At 39.6% G+C, this 17,357-nt stretch overlaps 1 protein-coding gene across 2 annotated transcripts in view; it reads left to right on the top strand.

Moving 5' to 3' along the window:
* Window positions 1-6,624: 6,624 nt before the first annotated feature.
* The window catches only part of CDC42SE2 (CDC42 small effector 2), a 60,561-nt gene continuing 49,828 nt past the window's right edge, over window positions 6,625-17,357 (top strand). The window contains exon 1 of one of the 2 annotated variants that reach the window (XM_083354663.1): window positions 6,625-7,026. The gene's annotated coding sequence lies outside the window, so the exon portion shown is untranslated. Of the gene's footprint in view, window positions 7,027-7,303; window positions 7,383-17,357 lie in introns of those variants that run through there. The other variant, XM_083354665.1, reaches the window with a different exon arrangement.

Here is a 17,357-nt window from a genome sequence, read left to right as displayed (position 1 = left end):
TGCAGTCATCATAAATATGAGTCAGTTGCCAAGCATTTGAATTTTGATCACATGACCATGCGGATGCTGCAATGGTCATAAGTGTGAAAAATGGTTATAAGTCACTTTCTTCAGTGCTGTTGTAACTTTTTTAAGTTACGGACTACCTGTAGTTTGTAGAAATAATTTTTCCCTTTTTTTCCACAGTTCTGAAAACTGATGGCATGATTTGCTGCTTTATAGAAGTGGGGAAACAAATAAAAACTATTATCCTAAACTATTATCCAGATAGTAGGGGCTGTGCAAAATGTTTGAAGGATTATGTAAAACATCCTTTAAAGCAGACATGTCAAACTCGCGACGTCATATGACGTCACGCAACGTATCGGAGTTTTTTCACCACTGCCGGCAATAGGGTGGACATGGTTTCCTGATGATGCATCTGGCCCATGGGCCGGCAGTTTGACACCCCTGCTTTAAAGCAGCTTTCCAAAAATGACAGGACCCTCCCCCTCTTTCCCTTTTAAATAACAGTTTCTGCAAAGGTTGTTTCTGGCTAAGGGAGATGGTGGGGGAAAGTGCTGTGCATTGACTCAGAGAAGTAAGTAGCTTCAGTTGAGGCAAATTGTTCCCATCCTACACTACCTCAGAAGATCAATATAAATAAAGAGCAAACTCTCCAAGTTCTAAAGAAAAGAAAAACAGGAAATTACTAATCCAACTATGCTGTCTCTCTAAATTACCTCCCTCAACTCAGTGTTTCAAAATCACAGATATTTCTCATCTGCAGTCCCCTGCAACACTGTGTACAGCAGTCTAGAATAGGGCTTTGCGCACTGCTGGTCAATTTGCTTGTACAGAAAGGGACCCATGCATTTTACTAAGTGGGAATTACCAAATTAGAGAACTAGCCGTAGATCAAAAATGACAGCAGTGTTTCAGACCAGAGTAATAAAAAAGCAAGTGACAGCCAAACCATTAAAGAATTGAATAACATAATAGCTGCATTAGGGCCAATATTTATTTGCCAGTCAGCTTCTAGCACGATATATCCATCAGCTAAATGTAACTTTGATAAATTAACCAGATTAAAGTACAGCTCTTAGAATAAAAAAAAACGTGGGCAGCCTTGACTGGCTGGTGTTTACACAAGCATCCCTGTAGCTGTGACTTTAGAATTTGCATTTTTGGATGTGCTATCCTCAAAATGACAGAAACCAGGCTGGTTTTGGGGGGAAATTGTGGTTATAATGAGTTTTGGGAGATTCTAAAAAGGGTGTACAGGATGCGTACAACCTTAGATTGTCACAATGTTCTCTGGAGCATCAAGTAGTTAAAGATTAAAACAGTGCAAATGTGTTGTTATATATATATATATATATATATATATTATATATATATATATAATTATATACCGTATATATAATTTTTCTGTTATTACAATTCCTTAGTGCCTAATGAACAAGATGTTGTCTGGGTTAGTTTATTAAGAGCCTTGGTGGAGCAGTGGGCTAATGCCTCCTTAAGTAACACCAGCTGCCTGAAATTAGTGCAGGTTCGAGTCCCACCAGGCTCAAGGTTGACTCAGCCTTCCATCCTTCCGAGGTAGGTAAAATGAGGACCCAGATTGTTGGGGGCAATAAGCTGACTTTGTAATAATGCCGCTTGGGGTGTGTGTGAAAGCCCTAACAAGCAGGCATATACATAGAATGAAGGCTACTGCTAAGCTTGTAAGCCGCCCTGAGTGTTCGGAGAAGGGCGGGATATAAATGGAATTAAAAAAAAATTATGCTTACTAATACTTGCACCCCGTTCCTCTTGCAGTGTCTTGCAGTATAATTGTGGGTTTGAGGAAATGGAATATCCTTTCTGCATGGTTCTTTTGCAAGTGAGTTCTATTGGGACTCACCTCTTTGCTAGGACAAATGGCAAAGAGTCACCATAGCTTGTAATCCATAGAAGTTCATTGATATTCTATATTTCTATAGAGGGAGTGCATCAGGAAGCCACACTGAGTGATGCCCTAAAGCTTTGCTGGCTGAGGAATTCTGGGAGTTGAAGTCCATAAGTCTTAAAGTGGCCAAGGTTGAGGACCCCTGCCCTAAAGTGCGTATCTCTCTCTCTCTCTAACACACACACACACACACAGTACCCTCTCTCTTGGGGTTCCAAAAATCCCTTAAAACCTGTTCTTTGTTCCCAGGCCTGAGGTTAATGTATTGAGGGGTTGGGGAAGGATTCTGAGGCTTTGTTTTAAGCAATGTTTTAGTATGGGCTGTTTTTTCTGTATTTTTGGCTTTTTGTAATGCACCCAGAATACACTTTAATTAAACAAATAATAAAAAATAAAATTGACATTGTGACTCAAACAGTGATGATAGATAATCCCTGGGTATAGGCTGTCATAGACCCATGTATTTATTTTCAGAATACATACCCTCAGTGATGGGATTCATCTAGTTCGCACCACTTCGGCAGAACCAGGTAGCTAATTTTTTGTTGCCCAGGTCCAGAGTGGACTTCCGGAAGCGGCATCCACATAGGTTGTTCACATATTTGAATTCCATCACTACATACCCTGTTCTTTAATCAAAGTAGCTTACAAATATCACTTAATTCCTAATTTCAGGATAATGCAATAGTCCTAACTCACACAAAAATAGTTTCTGGAAGAAGAAGAAAAATCAACTAAAGGGCTAGTTTTTAATTTATTTTAGAAATAGAGGTATAAAGTACATGGCTATTTCTCCTGATTCTAATGCGTAGTTGTATTGAGCCTTTTAATTCAAGCTTAGGAACAAAGCCGGAGGTTCCATTCGCGCGACGGACAGGTGGATAGGAGTCATATTCGCTCCAATCTGCCAGGAGATGTAAGCGTCCCTGTGGGTCGCATTAAAGGGTCGAGATCGGACCGCGACCTGGTTATGTCTCCATATGGGCGCTAAGTGCCGCTTCATTATCCTCGACGCAGCAGTGCACACTCGGAATCATTAAGGCGGTTTGAAATTTCAGTGGGCCGGGTAGGAAGCGTAGCCAAAGGTACTGGGGTAAATAGGAGCTTTAAATGAATTGCGTTTCAGGCGGACCTGGAGAATTCAAATTGGCGACCGAAACATGAACCCGCCTACTTTAAACGTTTGTGCTCTGCATGTATCTGTTCAAATGAGTTTGGATCAAAAATGCTTTCTGGGTGTTTGAAAGAACGTCCTTATCCACATATATCGTTTATATTTTTCACATGTGTTGATTTAGCTATTTTTATTTTCCTCCTATAGAGTCAGGCAACTGTAAAACTGACACTCAAAACGTGGGTATGGGGTTGTAATTTTAAAAGACTTCCCATTTGGGGGGTTGGCACTTTGTGGTAAGTCATGGTTTGCTTAACTGTTGAACGAACTACAGTTCTTTTCCATTCAGTACACCAAGAGTAAACTATGCATCATAGTTTGTAAACTTTAGAAGCCACGTTTTCAGAAAATGCTGTGGTTTAGTGAATTAATACAGCTGACTTCATTTATACAATACAGTAGTACAGTGATCAATAAACTTAACCAACCACACAAAATTCAAACAATGCATGGAGAAGCAAATTAGACAACTAATTCACAAAAATAATACCAGAATTAAACATTAATGTTGCCTAGCTTTACATTTTAGCCCTGCCACATTTAGATATATTTATTTGGGCATGGTATGTTATGTGAAAGTTACTGGGGATAAGTTTAAATATGTGAACACAGCAATTAAGGTTTTGTGTTATATGTAAACCAGCTTCAGTGTGAAAATATGTTAGTGAAGGAAAACAAAATGATTCCTTTATATTGGTCCACAATGTGTATATATAAGCTATTTTACTCTATTTAATATAAACATTGCTTTCTGTGAGACCCACTTCTTCAAAATTCTGTCTCAGAAAAGAGCGATGTCACGTTTAGGTATATGAAGGAAATAGCTTCATTCTGACTGTGGTGTCTCAACCATTGTTTTTTGCATATACCTATCAATTAGCTAGAATACAACAACATTTTAGGCTAAAAACTATTATTTTCAACCACGTTGTGCACTGCCATTGTGCACTTTTTTTCTACAAAAAGATCCTTTCTGTAGCCTTTGGAACTTCCTCTCATCATGATTGCTTCATCCTGGCAGTAGAGTTCAGTTGCTCAAGAGGAGTTTGCACTCATTTGTGTATGTCTAATTGGTTTGTGTAAAGGCTTGCCAAAGGAGTAGGCTGCAATAGTGTCTGCAGAAAACTGCAGATCTTGAGGAAGAACTGAATCCAATGGCACAAATCTAGAGTAAAAGATGAATAAGTACTAAATAGTTGGTACCTGGCTCAGCAGTAGTAACTGAGGGAGATCTAGGTGTCCTGTTGGACCGCTGCTTAAGTATGAGTCAGCAGTGTGCTACAATTGCCAAAAAAGCCAGCCAAGCCCTGGGCTGCATCAACAGAGAGATAACATCAAGATCACAAGATTTATACTGCACTAGTGAGTCCACACTTGGAATACTATATGCAGTTCTGGTCACTATGATACAAGAGAGATGCTGAGACTCTAGAAAGTGCAGCGAAGAACAACAAAGATGATAAGGAGTCTTAGAGGCTAAATCGTATGATGCATGGTTGAGGCATCTTGGCAGAAGGATTGAGGGGATATGATAACTGTCTTTCAATACTTGAGGAACTGTCAAAGCATCAGGGGACAAGACAAGAAGTACTGTGCGGAAGCTTGTTAACAAAAGATTTAACCTAGAAGTACAAAGAAATTTCCTGAGTAGGAACAATTAATCCATGGAATAGCATGCCTCCTGGAATTGTGGGTGCTCCATCACTGGAAGTTTTCAAAAATAAACAGCAACCATTTCATTGGGATGGCATAAGGTCTCCTGTCTTGAACATAGGGTTGGTCACTAGGAAGACCTCTAGGTCCCTTCCAGCTCTATGTTCTATTCTGTCCTCTCTTCTAGTAGTCCATCCACTCCTTGTCTGAAAGATTGCTTAGCTGTCACTTCCTTTTGCTTTTTCTTCCAGGCACACACAGGCATCGAAACTATATGCTAACTCCCCTGGCAAGATGTAATTAGCTACTGCTGGCTTTACCTATTCCAGTCTCATATTTTCTGTAAATAAAAAAAAATTCCCTCAGTTCTAATTACAAAACCTGCTTACCTAATTGTTGTTCAGGTCAGACTCCACATTCAGGTGCTGGAAATGCATATGTAGTGCCATTTGCATGAGATCATGCATGCTACATAATTTGCCCCCTCTCCAAACTCCTCCACAGAGGCCTAAGGTGGGTTGACTATGTACTGGAAAGAGAGCTCAGGAAGGGGAAGTAAAAAAGAGCCAGCCTAAAAGTAGAGAAGACAGTGGAGTTTAAGGATAACTGCACATTCCCAGACTACACTCAATATACCGTCACTTTTATACCCGTACTTTTATAAGCACTGTTAAGTCCCCCCACAAACACATAGGAAGAACAGGATTGGACTAGTTGACGATATACATTTGAAATTAGGAACCAGTTATTTGGCAGCAGTTTCAGAGAAGGGACTGAAAACCTTATATTTAATCATAATTAAAGAGTAGGTACTTTCCATAGCAAAACCTTGGCCATACAAGGTCCGCCCTTGTAAGCTTTGATTAGCATTCCTTGCCAGGATTCCTTCAAACTACAATTCCCAGAATTCTTTTGGGAGAGGGACAGCTATGACAACCATAAATCCATTTAAATTTGTCAGGCAGACGTCATCTAACTTCCTCTAAGCTCGCTGTCATTTAACAGCATTCCGGCTGATTTTCCCCATCTGCCTCCGCCTCCCGAGACCTCCGCGGTCGATCGTACGCCCAGGTTCTTTCTTCTGTAGCTTTCTCGCGTGCTTTGTAATACAGCAACTGTGGCAAAAACCGGCTTCATTTGATCGCAAGTGACGCCTGCGTTTCTTGGAAGTGGGTGGAAAGAGTAGTCTAAGCAATTTAGAGCCTTGGTGGAGCAGTGGGCTAATGCCTCCTTAAGTAACACCAGCTGCCTGCAATTAGTGCAGGTTCGCATCCCACCAGGCTCAAGGTTGACTCAGCCTTCCATCCTTCCGAGGTAGGTAAAATGAGGACCCAGATTCGGAGAAGGGCGGGATATAAATGGAATTAAAATAAAATAAAAATAAATAAATAAAACTGCCGTCAATTGAACACGATAGATCTAAGCTTGCATTGAAATGATCACCCCCCTGTACAGTCTCTTCCAGTGAAGCCCCAGTAGATGAAGCGTGGGAAAATGGGTTTATTATGACCGTCGGGTTCTCCTTTGCCGAAAGGACCAGTCGTTTTAAAACAGGTTAAAACTTTTGAACATTGTACTAACGTGTATAGTTACACCTAGTTTCTCTTTAAACATCCAACCAACCACTGTATACTATAAACAGATACACTCTCTCTCTCTCTCTCTCTCTCTCTCTCTCATACCGTTTGTTAACTGGCTTTCTCCTTGCAACCAATTTGCTTGTTCTCTTCGCTTTTTGACCCGCCTACCTCATCAGGAAATCTAAAGTTAACCCTTTATTTGCACAACTCTGAAGCCGTCCTCTCCTACCCCATCCCGGGGCACTCGCTCTGTGGCACCGGTCGGATTAACTAAGGAGGTTCCTCCGCTCTCCAGCCCGGCCTGGTTGCTCCAGGGAGAACCAACCAGCCAGCCAGCCGGCGCTTTTGCATCCATTTGCTCGCCATTCATTGTCCGGGCTTCGGCGGCTTCGCTCGAGCAGCCCGAACGGAGCCGGTGGCGAGCAGCGGAGCGGGAAAAGGCGCTGCACCGCCAAGCGACAGGAAGAAGCGGAGGGCGGTGCGGCGGCGGCGGAGTCGCCTCCCCTTATTCCCCGCGCCTGCCTTCCAAGCCCGCGCCGACTCCTCGGAGCAGCCCGCCTCTTCGCCATCCACCGAGCAGGAGGCGGACTCGCTCTTCGAGCTGCAGGGGCGAGAAAGCGCGAAGCGGCGCCGGTGCCGAAAACGGCGAAAGAGGAAGCGAGACAAAAGAGGGCGAGAGCCAGGAGGTGAGCGAGTGGGCAGGCGGAGAGCAGGCTCGAAGCTCGGCTTTCCCGCGGCTCGGGCGTCGCTGCTCCAGGGGGCGGCGAGGCCAGGTAGACGTGTTCTCTCCCCGACATCCCGTGCCCGGTCTTCCCGTCTCAGTTTGCAGCCGTGAGAAGGCGCTGGTGGACGGGCACACTCGCCGTCTTCCAAGCAGCCGAAGGCGATCGGGGACAGCGCCGGGCGGTTAACGAAGGGGGTGGGGGCGGCGGCGGCGGCGTGGCTGCGAGGCTCGGGCACGTGAAAACAGAAAGTGCTCTTCCGAGGAGGAAGAAAACCAAGCCCTGGGTGATAAAAGTGCAAAAGGCCTTCCTGCATGTCTGTGTGTAACTGCACCAGTGCGTGTGTGTGTGAGAGAGACCTACGCCTTTTGGGATCCACGCCAGGGGCCGATGTACGTTTTCCCCTGTGTTTCAATTGATTTTAATATAAATGCGGGTTTTTACCCCCTCCGGCGCTGCTCTGCTTTCCAAAGGAAAGGAGCGGCGCCGAAAGAGAAAAGGCGGTAGCCAGGAGAGAAGTCGCGAAAAAGCATCGAACCACCCCAGGAAAACACTAGATTATTTTGTGTTTTTGAAGGGTTTGGTTGATGGGGGTGGGTGGGTTGCACTGCTGCTCAACTAGGCAGTCTTAGGGATGGAAGCAAGAAGGGCCCTCGCGGTGGTAAAGCAGAGGAAATATTTCCGTCTCTGCCATTTTTGCAGCAAGCAAAGCCTCATTAATAGATGGTTAAAACTGTAAATCTTTGAACGTTAAGTAAGGGTGAACAGTGGCCTGTGTGGTTTCCCAATGATGATTGAGAGCTTTTCTTATTGCTCTCCTACAATAGATAGCGTCTAAGAACTAAATTAGTATTTTGGCATTTTCTTATGGATTTAAGGCACGTGAGAGCACAGGATATGCTTCTCCCCGTTATATATGGGTACGGTGTCATGGCATTGATGCCCTTAATAGGAATTTCAGTCTGATAAATTGGAAGAAAGTGAGAATCTTTGGATACTGTGATGTTTATATTTGGTGGAAATTTATCTCAACCCTTCTTGATACTTTTGGGAGGATATTTAAAAAACTGCTTCGTTTTGCCCGAGTGTAATAATAGCACAGCGGAAAAGCTAGTTAGCTAGTGCTTTAACAGGTTGTTCAGCACTACAGTAGTATTTTTTTGGCCTCAAGAATCAATGGTAGCTTTACTTTATTTTCTGTTATAAGAGAGGGTGCGGTACCTGCTCTGTAATGCCGCACTGCTAGCAGCAGATAGCAACCAGGGCTTCTATGCATGTAGGGAATAATGTTTCTGCCCTCCTTCAGAGTGTTACCAGAAGAACAGAGAAATGTTGCTTTGGGCATAATGTTTTAAATTTCTTAAGACATTTTTTTTACAAACCTCTTCAAAAAATTCAATAGTGAATTAGGCCATAATTGATAACAATGTGCAAGATGTTGTTTATGTCCACATGTATTTTTTTTTAAAAAAAATATTTTTCTGATCAACTTTAATCCTCTTCAGCCTTTCATATTTGTAGTAACCTAGTCTTAAGTACCTTCACTGATATTGAAATTTATTAAAATTAATAAACTTTAGTTTTACTATATACTGCCTTTCTATGATAATTTTTGCCTGATGCTGTTGATTTCATTGTGATATAGTAGGTTTTATTTTGACAGTGGTCCATCTGCTAGAAGGTTTTGAGATTTATATGGTTTGAAATCAGTGTTCTGCTTTAAAAAATATATTTAAGTCATGATCAGAAAGACTCTGCTGCAAGACCACCCTTAGCTATAGAAGCATGTTGTTAAACTTTGTCAGTTCCACCTACCTTCCAGGATTGTTGTATGGAAACATTGGAAGAATTGAGTTTCTGGAAATAAAGTGCATTATAAGTCCAATAAATAAATGCAGTCATATTAAAGATAGTGAAATAACATGGACTCATTGCTCTAGTTTAAAAGAACACCAGCTTCAGTATTTTAAATTCAAATTATTTCTAAATAGTGAGTGCATATTTTAATGAAGGCTTTTTTAATTACAAAAAATGTGGATGATTGATTTCAGAGTTCATTGAGTACTGATTATATATTGATTAAATAGTTATGAGCCATAGTTGGGAAGAAATGTTGACTATATCACACTGTGGTGCATGCTTATTATTCTGTCCACTATATTGATTGGGATATTTTATTCCCCAGTACTTGCTTAGAGATTGGAGATATGTACTGCATTTATCATATTATTAAATATGCATAAGGTAAAGGTTCCCCCGCACATGCGTGCTAGTCGTTTCCGACTCTAGGGGCCGGTGCTCATCTCCATTTCAAAGCCGAAGAGCCACTCTTGTCCGAGGACGTCTCCGTGGTCATGTGGCCGGCATGACTAGATGCCAAAGGTGCACGGAATGCTGTTACCTTCCCACCGTAGTGGTCCCTATTTTTCTACTTGCATTTTTACGTGCTTTCGAACTGCTAGGTTGGCAGAAGCTGGGACGAGTAACAGGCGCTCACTCTGTTACGCGGCACTCGGGATTCGACCCGCCAAACTGCCGACCTTCTGATCGACAAGCTCAGCGTCCTAACCCACTGAGTCACCACGTCCCATTAAATATGCATACACCCAGGCAAAAAATGGTTCTTTGAAATGGAGCCATAGTTTTTGGTAGATTACAGTTGTTTTATGTTGGAATAAAATATAATGGAAGAAGGCAGTGGCATTTTCATATTGCTCCCTTCCCCCCAAAACATGGATGTTTCTGTGAAATCACCATGTGTTGTGCTTGTGACTTTACTATTTTTACATGGTAACAGGACCTAATCTTCCTGTAATAAGAGTAAATGATGATTATTCAAATTAATCTTTCCAGGAGAGGTAGAATGCTAGAGAATGCTGGATAAATTCTTAATATGGCCTAAGAGTCCTCAGGAAGAACACTGGAGACATAAAAGCCTTCTCTGTTAATTGCAGTCCAACAAAGTTGCCTTTAAATGTTAATGATGCATTATACATTTTTGGTAAATGGAGGTAGGGATAGCCTCAGCTTTTTCTGTTGCTGAGTCAGTTCTCATTGTGCCCTCATTTTTGGCCCTATGTTAGGCATAAAATACACGGTTGTTGGCAGTATAAAAGTAACTCATGCTGTTTTTCAGGGATGCCATGTTCTGGTTTATCTCTAAGGCCAGCACAAGATCCCACACATTTATGCCCAACTTGGTAGCTTTATTAGCATGCTCCTCCAGGTAGCTCAGCTAGTATATTAGAAATGTAAACATTAACCTTAATCTTGGTTTAATTTCAACTCAAAGGGCATGATACTACCCTTACATTTTCACTTTTGAGCCCTCTCACCTCTATTCTGTTCCATTGAAACTATTCATCTCAATAATATTTAATCTCTGAGCTTTCTGCCTCTAATATAACCACCATAAAGTCTTTACTTATGCCAGCTGCTACACAGTAAAAGTCCTGTTTGTTTTTAACTTCCTCTTGTCTCACAGATTTTAGATTTTAACTGACTTTTCACCATTGTTTCTCTGCAAAGTGCCATAATAGTACTATATATTAATACTAGAATTTGATCAAAGATTTGTTTTGCTAGTATAGTTTTTATCTATGTAATAACAATTGATTATGTTAATGGCCATTTCTTTATAAATGCCTCTACAAACGTATGTTTTGTTTACATTTTTAAATTATAAAGTAAGACGTTTTTGCTAGCTTCAGCTTAATTTCCATGATTTACTAGGTTTGAACATTTCTGATAGGGTTGTTATTTTTCAAAACTTGCAGTGATCTATTTTTCCCCCTTTAGTTTGTGTCTGTCTTTTTTTAAAAAAATTATATCACCACTTCCTCTTTGCTAGAACATGCAAAGTTGAAGTATTATAAATCTTAGGTTGTGAAATACTTTGCATTTGAATTGTTCCATTAATAGTTCAATAGAAATATTTTACTCTTGAAAACATTTAAATAAATCATTACAAGACTGGATTCATACAATATACACATCTCTTTAAGCATATTAATTTCTCAGTTTTAAAGTGGTACTTATATACATGCAAAACATTTTATGTTTTTAAAGTATCTTTAGAAATCTTTGTTTTATTCAGAATTAAATTCTAATGTGTGTAGTTGTGCTTTACAGGGACTACAAGCAGTATAAAGGTCAGAATTACTCAAATGCCCCTCCCCCCAACTAATTGTTTTGTGAGACATGAAAGCAAAATTACTGTGCGGACCTTAAAGCTAAAGAACAATTGCTTATCCCTATATTATACTTTCCACACGTACTGCTGTAACTAACAAAAATCCAGGGATTTTTCAGATTTTCACTTTCAGGTTGAAACCCTGTAATCCTAAAATGCAGTAATCCTAAAATGCAGTAGATTTACCAACAAACCTGTGGTTGGATATGAAATTCTGAAAAGAGTCTGTTTCATTAGGACATACGTAAGCAAAGGTGGTGTCTTGTCATGACAAAAAGGCAGCAAAAGAGAATTTTTAGCATTTTGGCATGATAATTTTTTACCTGGTAACAGGAGAAGAATGGTTCTTTGAACTCAGTAAAGAGAGAAAAGTGGACTAAATAATAGAAAAACAGGAGGTATTTTCAAAGTTATATATTTTTTAGTGTTTGCAAAGTGCTATGCCTTTATAGATAAATTATTTGGTAACAGAAAACAGTATAGGAAAGTGTTACAGCTACTTTTTTTAAAAAAATAAATGCCCTGTTAGGTCCAGGAATTATATAATGAAAATGGATCATGAAGCTCAGTCAATTAACCTCTGTCTTATACATGAAAGTCTGATTGTGATAGAGATGACTAATTATTCTTTATAGCATTTAGGTGTTTTTTTAATATGTGAATTTTGCTCCCTGTCTCATTTCATTATTTCCCATCTTGGCTTGTTTTATTTTTTTATTTTTATTTTTATTACATTTATATCCCGCCCTTCTCCGAAGACTCAGGGCGGCTTACAAGCTTAGCAGTAGCCTTCATTCTATGTATATGCCTGCTTATTAGGGCTTTCACACACACCCCAAGCGGCATTATTACAAAGTCAGCTTAATTGCCCCCAACAATCTGGGTCCTCATTTTACCTACCTCGGAAGGATGGAAGGCTGAGTCAACCTTGAGCCTGGTGGGATGCGAACCTGCACTAATTGCAGGGAGCTGGTGTTACTTAAGGAGGCATTAGCCCACTGCTCCACCAAGGCTCTTGGTTGTTGTCCAAATGCATTCCCAATCATTTGGAAACTAGATCAATAATATCTTCATCTATTTATATTTGAATTTTAAACAAGATCTGTAATAATGTTTCAAGTAATTATGGCCTGCTTTTTAATAAAATGATTTATGATTGGAAATGAAGTATAAAGTTGAGAGGTCATTAAGAAAGAAATATCGATTCACTTCTGTATAAGTATTTTCAGTAATTATTTTTGGCAGCCTGATCATTTTTAGTTATTGCTTGTTTTCTTTCCACGATACAGTACATATTCTAAATTTGGTTCAATTAATCATTTGACAGTACAGCAAAGTAGTTTCTTGTTTGATCTACTATTGTCAGTCAGTTTTCAGGATTATTGCCAAAGGTACCTTCATGCTATCTAACAAAACCTTTAAAAACTTCTAAATTCTATTTGACTCTTCACCAGATTTGCCTGTCTAGACAACGCGTGAAATAATCCTGAATGGATGGATATGGAGAGATAGGTGCATGCTGATCTGTATCTAGTGCCCTATACCTTGTTCTTTAGCTTAAAAGTCTACCAAAAGAATAAAACCAGATGGTCCCTGCCTACAGGGCATCTAAAACATAATCTAAAACATACAATACAGGTAGTCCTCAACTTATGACCACAATTGAACCCCAAATTTATATTAAGTGACACGTGTTAAGAGAGTTTGCCCTATTTTGTGACCTTTCTAGCCACAGTTGTTAAGTGAATCATTACAGTTGTTAAGTTAGTAACATGGTGGCTAAGTGAATCTGGCTTCCCCATTGGCTTTGCTTGGTTGAAAAGGTGATCACATGACCCTGGGACACTGCAACTTTAAAATAAGTATGAATCAGTTGCCAAGCACCCAAATTTTGATGATATGACTATGAGGATGCTGCAATGATTGTATGTGTGAAAAATGATCATAAGTCACTTTTTTCAGTAGTGTTGTGCCTTTGAACGGTCAGTAAAAGAACTTGTAATTGTAGAGAAGGGAAGGTATGACGGAAATGGTGGTGCACAGGAAGACTTCGGAGATACTGTCATCCCCAGGAGCAGAGAGGGCTCCTGTTTTTCATTACACAGTAGTTGATTGTGAAGAGACAAAGATGCTGAGACAAGCACAACACCTGCAGTAAGCAAGATAATAACATTTCATTGTCTGCTGCTTCTCTTTCTCAAAAGATGGCTTTTGGTTCTGAGAGCTTCTGCGAGAAATGAATGGACATGTTGCCTTTGTCTGTAGAGTTGTAGGATGATTAGCAGTAGAAAGCAACTGCAACTATCCTCTCTCTAGTTGCTACTTTTGCAAATATAAAGTCTTCAAACTGAGCCTCATTCTTGGTGTCCATGTTTTCACTGGCATCTTCTGGTTTTTTTCCGCCCCAGCTTCAAAACTAACCTATTGCTCTTTGATTTCCCAGTGGTGTCCCATCCAAGTATTTACACAGGTACAACTTGCTTAGTTTTTTTCTAAAGGTTAGCTAAGTACTTGCTGAGAAATTTGCTGAGAAATTTGGTGTCATTTACAAATGGCTGGTATGTTCAAATGAACTGTATCTAAGGTGCATTTAAAAGGAGACTCCTTTTGTCTTTAAGGCATGGCTGGATAATTATCTTTTTAAGGCAGTTGCTGCTTTGGAAGTTCTTGATAATCTACTGTGCTTCCAACATGATGAAACAGCATTTGTTGTGCATTGTCTTGTAATTGCGGGAGTGGAAGGATGATGTGTATATGATCCATTTGTGTTTATAGGTCAAGATATAAATATAATGGTTTGACTGAGGGAAAAGTGGGGACTTGCAGGTTGTTTGTTTCCTTTGAAACAAAAATAAGTTGATAAATTCACGAATTATATAGGACTTTAAATGTTAAAAGGACTTTGCTGTTGTATATCTTGAAAATTTTGCTTAATTTTTTGTTAATGTTAAAATGGGGTAGTTATGAATTTCCAAATTCATAATACCTTCTCCTGTCCGAGGTCAAAGATAAAAACTGAGGAAAAAATGTTAGAAAACTAGTCTTATAGCTTAAGAGGTTATTTAACTTGCATGTTAAATGGCTACAGTGGAGCATGAAAATTCAGTAGAGTATAGAAACTGATCACAAAACGCATTTTGAAAGAGAACTATACCATATTCACATGACTGGCATGTGATTGGATAGCTTTCCCCATCTATATGGCTTAAAATACCGGTAACTGTCCACTTAGTTTGTTAAAGGTTATGGTTTCATCTGCCTACAACTCTTCATCTTCCTACTAACCAATGAAAAAACAGTTAATAATTTTCTTGAAAAGGCAACAGCTAATGGAGAAGGCTGCTATGTTCTGCCCCCTATAAGGCTTTGGCTTTCCCTTAAGGTGTTTACCTGTTGCTTTTTGATATAAGGTATTATCTGCTTATCTCTGACCTACAATGTATGTCAGACATCTGTCCTTACACCCACAACCCAGTCTTACTAAGTGAATAGTGGATCTAGCATAATAATATCAACTCTTGTGTGTGCTTAAAACTGCCTTCAAATCGGTTTTAACTCCTGGCAGCAGCCTTGATAGTTCCATGCAGTTTTAGGGCATTTTCAATAATGGATTGAAATTATATGAGAAGGGATGAATGACCCAAAGTTACTGGGACCCAAGCTGGCTTTGTTCCTAAGGTAGGACTAGAATTCATGGCCCTGGTTTCTAACCTGGCCCCCCTTTAACCAATACAACAAATTGTCTTTCAACTAGTTGTATTCAAGATAATTTCTCCAGAGGCCTGTTTCTTTTCCACTGATCAGAGCTCAAGTTGAATCCAGCAATTAATCTCTTGAAAGGACGGTTGCACTGAATACTGGTAATAGTACACTGAGTGAAATTTAGTACTTTTGTTAGAAAGGGTACAGGGTTTCTTATTGATTTTTTTAGTAATGCATGAGCCATCTTCTGGGATCTTGAATTAATTTTTCCAGGCTGTCATATGATTCTGCTTCAACTTGTTAATAAGCTAGACCAGGGGTTACAAACTTCCGGCCTGTGGGCCGGATGCGTCATGGCAAAACCAAACCCGCCCGATTGCTGGCAATGGAAAAAAAGTTGTGATATGTCATCACATGTCACATGACGTTACGAGTTTCACACCCCTGAGCTAGACTATCATTCAAGCCACCCCTCTGCATTCCTACCTGCTAGGTTTACAGGTAATCCTCGACTTACAACAGTTAATTTAGTGAAGGTTCACTGAAAAAATGACATGACCATTTTCCACACTTATGACAGTTGCAGCATCCCCATGGCCACATGACCAAAATTCAGATGCTTGGCAACTGGTTCATATTTATGACGATTGCAGTGTTCCAGGGTCATGTGACCACCTTTTACAACCTTCTGACAAGCAAAGTCAATGGGAAAGCCAGATTCACTTCACAACCGTGTTATACTAACTTAACAACTACAGTAATTTGCTTGTGGCAAGAAAGCTTATAAAGTGGGGCAAAATTCACTTAACTGCCTCGCTGAGCAACAGAAATTTTGAGGTCAGTTGTCATAAATTGAGGATTATCTGTATATGCATGATGGGATTTCTGTACTTTTTGTTTGATGGAATAATGTTTTTGACCTGACACTTTTTGGATTCAAAGGACAGTAATACTCCACTAGTTCTGGGTTATGACTTTTTGCTAATTTTTGTTTCAGTTTTCTTCATCTCTGTAATAGGACACTGGCATTTGCACACTTTGGCATTTGTATAGCTCCATAAACTCCGCATATAGTGAATTAGCATGTTGGTACTCAGTCTCCTTATTTCCTACAGGTGGGAGACATTAGGCAAACATAGAACCCTGATATACTGGCATTGGAGAGGTGGGTATTTACCTAGCAGTTCAAGACCTGGTCAATTTCTTCAAAATTTCAACTCATTTCCTTGAGAGAAGCAACACTTTATGTGACCAAGGGATTCATTGTTCCTCTGGAGGATAACTATGGAATGGTCTTTGAGTCTTTTTCCACTACTTGTTAAAACCAGATGATCTAGTATGCTTGTTTTTACACCCAAAGCAGTTCTTTGCCTTCAGGTACAGTGGCCCTAATAACCTGTATTTGGATTGGTATCAGGAAACGAAAGTCATAACTTAACTACAGAAGTTTCAGAACAGCAGTTGCTATATAGATGCTCCATGTTTCAAATGTGGGAACAGTGATGAAATATACAGAACAATTATATTTTAAAAGGGAATTGATATGGGATGGCCTTGCTCATTATTAATTTTGGGCACATGGGCTGTCTTTTTCCTTTGGTACAAGTTCTATATACATTTTACATTTAGTGTTCTAGAAATAGGTCATTTTTGGACCCTTTCTCTGCTGATTTGATTCAATCTACCCATGGTTATTTACTACTTTTTCTATCTCTCTGTGCATCCAATGAAGCATACTCTTGTTCTACAGAAACTCTAGCCGCACTAAACTGAGTAGCCTCTATGGTATACTGATATTTATAGCTCTGTTGTTGACCACTAGCTTCCAAGAACTAATATTATTTTCTGGAGGGATACCTCGCTCAGAATTACCACTTAGTACTTGTTCTGAATTTTATGATATGTATCTTCACAATAGAGTAATTACAATAGTACTTTAAGATACAAGTAGGGGCAAAATATTTAATTCTCCGTAGCTATTTTACAGCAGGACAATAACTTATTTGTTTAAAACAGAATCCAAAGACAGCAAGTCATTTGTTTGCTGAATAACTGAAGGTCACACATGTATTCTAAACATACTAAAGCATTATATGCTTACTATTTAAAAATATTTTTTCTTGGAAGATAAATTTATTTTCTCTCATGCTTCCCCCCAGATTCAGTTTTTGTAGCAAACCAAATCAGTAAAGCTAAAATCTTCAGAAAGAAAGTTGACAGTGATATGCATGTGACATACGTTAGCATTCTATTGCATCCATTTTAATGTAATAAGGTGATTTAGGCATATATTAAATGAGATAATAAAGCGTATTCCCAGGTGTCCATTGATATTTTAGATAGTGTTGTATTAGAAAAATGTTGTCACGGGGGCTTTTGAGTTTTAAACGTTTGATCTAGT

This window comes from Vipera ursinii, assembly GCF_947247035.1.
Source record: "Vipera ursinii genome assembly, chromosome: 2".
Classification (NCBI taxonomy): domain Eukaryota; kingdom Metazoa; phylum Chordata; class Lepidosauria; order Squamata; family Viperidae; genus Vipera; species Vipera ursinii.
Note: the sequence above shows the minus strand (reverse complement) of the source record. Positions and strands in the feature narration are given on the sequence as shown.